We start from the raw sequence: 6338 nt of genomic DNA, 5'->3' as shown, positions 1-6338 counted from the left end.
TTTGGAATCAGAATAATCTACTCAGAACGGGGAGCAAAAGATATAGGGGGGAAATTCAGATTATATTTTTAATCACAATGCCACTCTAAAAATGATTTTAAAAGCTGGCAAAAATCAGAGGGAGATAAAGAGCAAACAAAGCAATTCAAGGAGGAATTCCACTTGCTCCTTGTGGTAGTTTGGAACTATGTCCCCCAGAAAAACATGTTTTTAAACTAAATCCATTTTAGTTTAGTATGAGTCCATCGTAAGTAGAACCTTTTGATGAGGTTACTTCTTTAAGTTGTGGCTGACCTCATTCAGGATGGGTCTTAATCCTATTACTGGAGTCCTTTATAAGCAGAAGGAAATTCAGACAGAAAGAGAGAAAGGCACAGAAAGTGGGCCGCTAAAAGTCAGTGGAACCCGGAAAAGAAGGAAGAGGTCAGGAGAGGCTGCCCTGTGCACTGCCTGCCATGTGGCAGAGGTGCCACGGATCTAGGCTCACTTGCAGCCAGCCCAGAAGGCCAGTTTGGGAGAAATGCATCCCTTGATGATGCTTTGATTTGGACTTCTCGCCTCACAACTGTGAGCCAATACATTCCTGCTGTTTAAGTCATGGTATTTGCATGGCATTTGCTTTAGCAATGAGGAAACTAAAACACTCCTCTTCAGCAAAAGAAACATTTTCTTCCCCATCCTCTGCAAATAATCTTAGTTAGATCTATCCTTCAAAGGACTTTTTTGTTTATAAATTGAGTTGGTTTAATGACTGAGACATTGCCACTGGATCTAATTCAGTAAAGGGGGGAAAGGATTACTCTGAATACTACAGGAAATTTACTAGGATGGATTCATCCTATGTTCATTTCATTCCTAGAGTTTGAGCAAACAACTTAGTGCTATAAGCAGATAACGATAACACACAAACAAAAAGCTGTACAGATTAAGCATATGAACAGTTTAGTTTCATAATTAAATGATTCAATGACATTTAATTATTTGAATATAATTGTAAATGCACTATATGGAGGCAGAAAAGGTAAGCAATTCGCATAAAATTACTGTAATTAGTACTAATAATAAACTACAGCCAAAGCAAACATTTGCTTTTCTCCTCCTCTTTTGTTAATGCTCTAACATTTAAAATCAGCATCAAATTCTTCTGCCCTAAAATTACATAGCTTTTAAAATTCATCTTATTGGGACATTTATACAAAGGCCTTAGGATTATTAGATTTAAGCTTTAGTCTTATTAGCAGGGATTCTTATCTCTCACCCAGCTGGCACAGGGTGTACAGTCTCGTCATCCTAGACAGCCTCCTTTAACCCCAACTTTATGAGCTCTTAGGGAAAACATAACCATTTGCTCTGTCTCTGGGAAATTGAGGAGGAGAAAATTAGTAGGGAGGCCTCTGTAGCTAGTTGGTTTATTTATATGCTGATATATGACATATATCATATACGATATATGAGATTATCTGTTCTCAAATGACCAATCAATTCCATAGACCATCTCTTTTTTTTCATAATGAGATCTTCTGCAAGGGATCAAGGGGAATATCACTTAAAAATGAAAAAATGAGTTTCTCTAGCAGGACATCAAAAGGGATATGGAATGAAACAGGAGCTTTGGGAGCAAATTACTTGTGTAGACAAGTTACCCATGATAGAATTAGAAATCAGCCACTTGTATGTTTTGCTGTATTTTCATTACATGCTGGTTTTCCCTTTGTACTACATGAAGTCTTAATATATTTTTATACATAAAAAAATATTTTCTCACTGCAAAAATAAAACACAGTAAACACAAAAAATGTAGCAAGAAGAAAATAAAGATCACTCATAATTCCCCCACCCAGTGATAACCATTGGTTCATGCTGGTAAAGCCTTTTTGAAAGTTCAGCGTGGCTCAGAATTACCCAAGAGAACCAAGTACCAAGGAGTTAGAAAAAGAAGCATTTATTCCTTGGGGCTGGCAGGGTGACAAAGCTAAACAGCATGATAAAAGTACAAGAGGAAGGTGGGACTCGGAGAAAAATTGCTGTGGCCACCTGTTCAGATTTTTTTTTTTTTTTTTTTGTATGCTGTATTTCATTCTTTTTCCATGGGGTATCACATTCTTGCAGCACCATTTGTTGAATTTTTGTTTGGTTGGCTTTTTGTTTGTTTGCTTGTTTGTTTGTTTGTTTGTTTGGGAAGAGCATGGACCAAGAATCAAACCCAGGTCTCCCGAATGGCAGGGGAGAATTCTACCACTAAACTACCCTTGCACCCCCGTTCAGACGTTTTTACCCTGGACACTTACCTTCAGAAGCGTCTGTCTTTTCAAACCTTCAATAATTCAACATTTTCACTTATGAAGGATGTCATTCCTTTACATTTCCCTACCCACATCTCAGTGCTGGTGTCCAAGGTACCAGAATTGAGAAGCATGACCCTAGTGGAATAAATTGCCCCCAAACAGGTAAAATCAAATACATTTCCTGTGTTCTTATGTTAGAATCTAATACAGGAGTATAACAAGGAAAGATGAAAATACACTGAGAAAAATTAGCCTGCTTTAACAGAAGGATGGGACTAATCTGGCTGAGGGAGTTTACAAAGAGGAGACTACTTCCTCAGCAGTACTCATTTAATAAGTATTTATTGATAATCCACTATTTTGCTGGTTCAAATAGATGTGATTTTTGCCCTGGAGGAAATCTAATCATGTCAAGAAAGGGAGGAAGATGAAGGAATCAAAGATCAGGCATCAGTGATGACTGTACGGAGTGAAATACTATGGCATGTCAGTACCCAGGGCTTTGAGAGTACAGAAATACGGCAGTGCCACAGACATCTGCTGGAAAGTTTCGAAACAGGCACCCCACAGCACTGCCTACCACCCCTGAAGGAGGTTTGTGAAGAGACTACAGTTTTCTAGTTCATGATTTCAAGGGTAATTGTAAGGTGCTAAAGTCTGTACCTTCACCCCCAAGCTCCCAAATCTAACCACTTTTAATTTCCCTTAGAAAGCCATACATTCTACAATTAAAGAAAAAAGGCAAAATTTTGAATCAATTTCAATTACAAAAGGAATTTATTCGAACCAAAGTCATCCACAAGAATTAATCATCTGAAATATTTTCTACTTCTAAGAAGAGGGAAAGGATTTGTGAGGAAAGTGAGAGTGTTACCTGGGGTGGACTCTTGACATACTTGGTAAATGAATTGTCTGCTGGACTTTGGGAGGGATGCGACTGTTGATTTCCAACTTCTGCAATGTGATCTTTGACCACCAGATGGCAGATGCTCCTCACAGTGGAATGTAAAGGAACTAGAGAGAAAGGGTATCTGAACTGTAGTGGTGAAGTATTCACCTACTTTATAATTTGTATGAAGCAAGTCCAGTTCTCCTTCTGTTCTTGTATGACCCCATACACACTCTTAACTTAGGGCAAACGTACAGTCCTAGCCCATTTGATGAGCCTGGCTGTGCTTGCTCCCTCTGCCAGCGACACCTGAATTCTAACTGTAAAGGGACCCCTGGAGTTTCCCACCTCCGGTACCTCCTGGGTCTCTGGAGCCTCCTGGGTCTCTGGAACCGTCTCCCTCCCATCTTCTTTTATGAGAAGGCTTAGAAATTCCTGTCCCTAGAGGACTTATAAACATGCCAGAAGAGTTCATGCACGATTGATCTTTTCATCCAGGAAAGACAATGGAATTGCAGACTAGAATACTAGATAAATCATGATTTGTGCTCACCTTACCACTAGATTTTCTGTATTATTCATTAGTTCGTGATTACTGATTTTCAGGCTGCTAAAGAGAGATGAGTATAGAGATTCAATACCTGGACTTGGAGCCAGATTGCCTGGGTTCATATCACGTTCTCTCACTTACTGATTGTGTGTGGCTTTGGTCCCATTACGTAACCTCTCTGTTCTACAGTTTCCTGTCAAATGGAGATAATAATATATGTCATAAAGTTGTGGTGGGAGTAAATGAATTATTTTGCATAGCACTTAGTGACTCTCACATAGTAGACACTATGAAAGTTCCAGCTATCATTAATGTTGATACATTATTCAACATTTTATTAAGAAATTAAATTAGTGGGTGAGTAGTGCAGCTGCAGGAAATTAACTAAATTCTTGCAAAATTCCAAGTTTGCTGGCTGAAAATCATTGCTGATATTTCTGTGGTAATTATGCTCCCTGAGAAAATTGTAGTATTGAAATAGTAAAAAAAAGGTAAATACATGTATTAGTTTGAAATGGAAAAACAAAGCAAAAGAAAAACGTGGGGGAGAATGAATAGCTTAAACATCCCCAGATAGTAAAGGATAGTGAAATACCCCATCTTGTTTCTGCCCAAAAATCATTTATCACCAGATACAGCCAAATCCCATATGAATATGGGATTGGAAAATCTTTTAAAATCTGGCTCTCAAACTTTTTGAGACTTCCATTCTTCTAGTCCATGGAACATCTACTCTGGTAAAATGTAGGCCTGCTCTAAAAAGAACTTGGTGCTTTTCTTAATCTCGGATCTCTTATCCTCCTGAGGACCCTGCCTGTCTAAGCTCTGAACACTTCAGGCTCACACAAGAATATCTTTTCCAAGACTTACTTCCTCATCATCACTACAAAAGTGATTGGTTTTGTGCATCAAGGAACTTCAACAAGAGAGTAAAAAGACAGCCTACACAATGGGAGACAATATTTGGAAACGATATATCAGATAAAAGTTTAGTATCCAGAGTATATAAAGAGATTGTTCAACTCAACAACAAAAAGACAGACAACCCAATTACAAAATGGACAAGACTTGAACAGACACTTCTCAGAAGAGGAAATACAAATGGCCAAAAGGTACATGAAAAGATGCTCAACTTCCCTGGCTATTAGGGAAACGCAAATCAAAACCACATTGAGGTATCATCCCACACCCACCAGAATAGCCATTATCAATAAAACAGAAAACGACAAGTGCTGGAGAGGATGTGGAGAAAGAGGCACACTTATCCACTGTTGGTGGGAATGTCAAATGGTACAACCGCTGTGGAAGGCAGTTTGGTGGTTCCTCAGGAAGCTAAGTATAGACTTGTCATATGACCTGGCAATACCATTGCTAGGTATCTACTCAGAGGACATGAGGGCAAAGACACAAATGGACATTTGCACACCAATGTTTATAGCAGCCTTATTTAAAATTGCCAAGAGATGGATACAGCCCAAATGTCCATCAACAGATGAGTGACTAAACAAGCTATGGAATATATATACGATGGAATATTATGCAGCTGTAAGACAGAATAAAGTTATGAAGTATGTAACAACATGGTTACTGAAACACAGCTTTATATTTTCAGGCAGTTCCCTCCAGTCTCTCTGTTATGCCTTAACTAAAAAGGTGATAACTATTTAATGCATAAGAATAACTCCCAGGATAACCTCTCGACTCTGTTTGGAATCTCTCAGCAATTGTCACTATTTTGTCTCATTTCTCTCTTCCCCCTTTCATTTGAGAAGGTTTCCTCAATCCCTTGGTGCTGAGTCCCAGCTTATTCTAGGATTTCTGTCCCACGTAGCCAGGAAGGTCCACACCCCTGGGAGTCATGTCCCACTTAGCCAGGGGGAAGGGTGGTGAGTTTGCTTGTTGTGTTGGCTGGGGAGAGGCCACATCTAAGCAACAAAAGAGGTTCTCTTGGGGGTGACTCTTGGGCCTAATTTTAAGTAGGCTTAAACTATCCTTTGCGGGGTTAAGTTTCATATGAACAAACCCCAAGAATGGGGGCTCAGCCTATTGCTTTGATCGTCCCCACTGCTTATGAGAATATCAAGAATTCTCCACTTAGGGAAGTTGAATTTTTCCCCTTTCTCACCATTCCCCCAAGGCGACTTTGCAAAGACTTTTGTATTCACTGTTCAAATCCTTCTGGGATTTATCGAGGTAACACTCTGGACAACCCTACAAAATCTCATGCCCTCCTCAAGGGTCCATGTACTTGCGGTGTTCAATTAAGCTGTCCACATAAGTTATATTAGGAAATGCACTAGTCAAAATATAAATTTTGTACCAAATATTTTTTGCTTTAGTCTCACTTAAGTTAAAAGTTTTAAAATATTAATTACCATCTATTTTCAACACGCTGCATTATTGACATTCCTTTGCTCTTCCTCATGCAAAACATTCTTAAATTTGTACATTTAGTCACTATCATTATAACTCTAGGCATTCCTAGATTATACCATTTCAGTCTTTGTCGTATATCTTTCCTTCTGATTTCATTTGTGCCCCCAGGTCTGCTCCCTCTATCATTCTCACATTCAGCCTCACTCACTGTTCTAACATTATTGTGTTACAGTTAGGT

Source organism: Tamandua tetradactyla, chromosome 14 (genome assembly GCF_023851605.1).
Source record: "Tamandua tetradactyla isolate mTamTet1 chromosome 14, mTamTet1.pri, whole genome shotgun sequence".
NCBI lineage: Eukaryota > Metazoa > Chordata > Mammalia > Pilosa > Myrmecophagidae > Tamandua > Tamandua tetradactyla.
Note: the sequence above shows the minus strand (reverse complement) of the source record.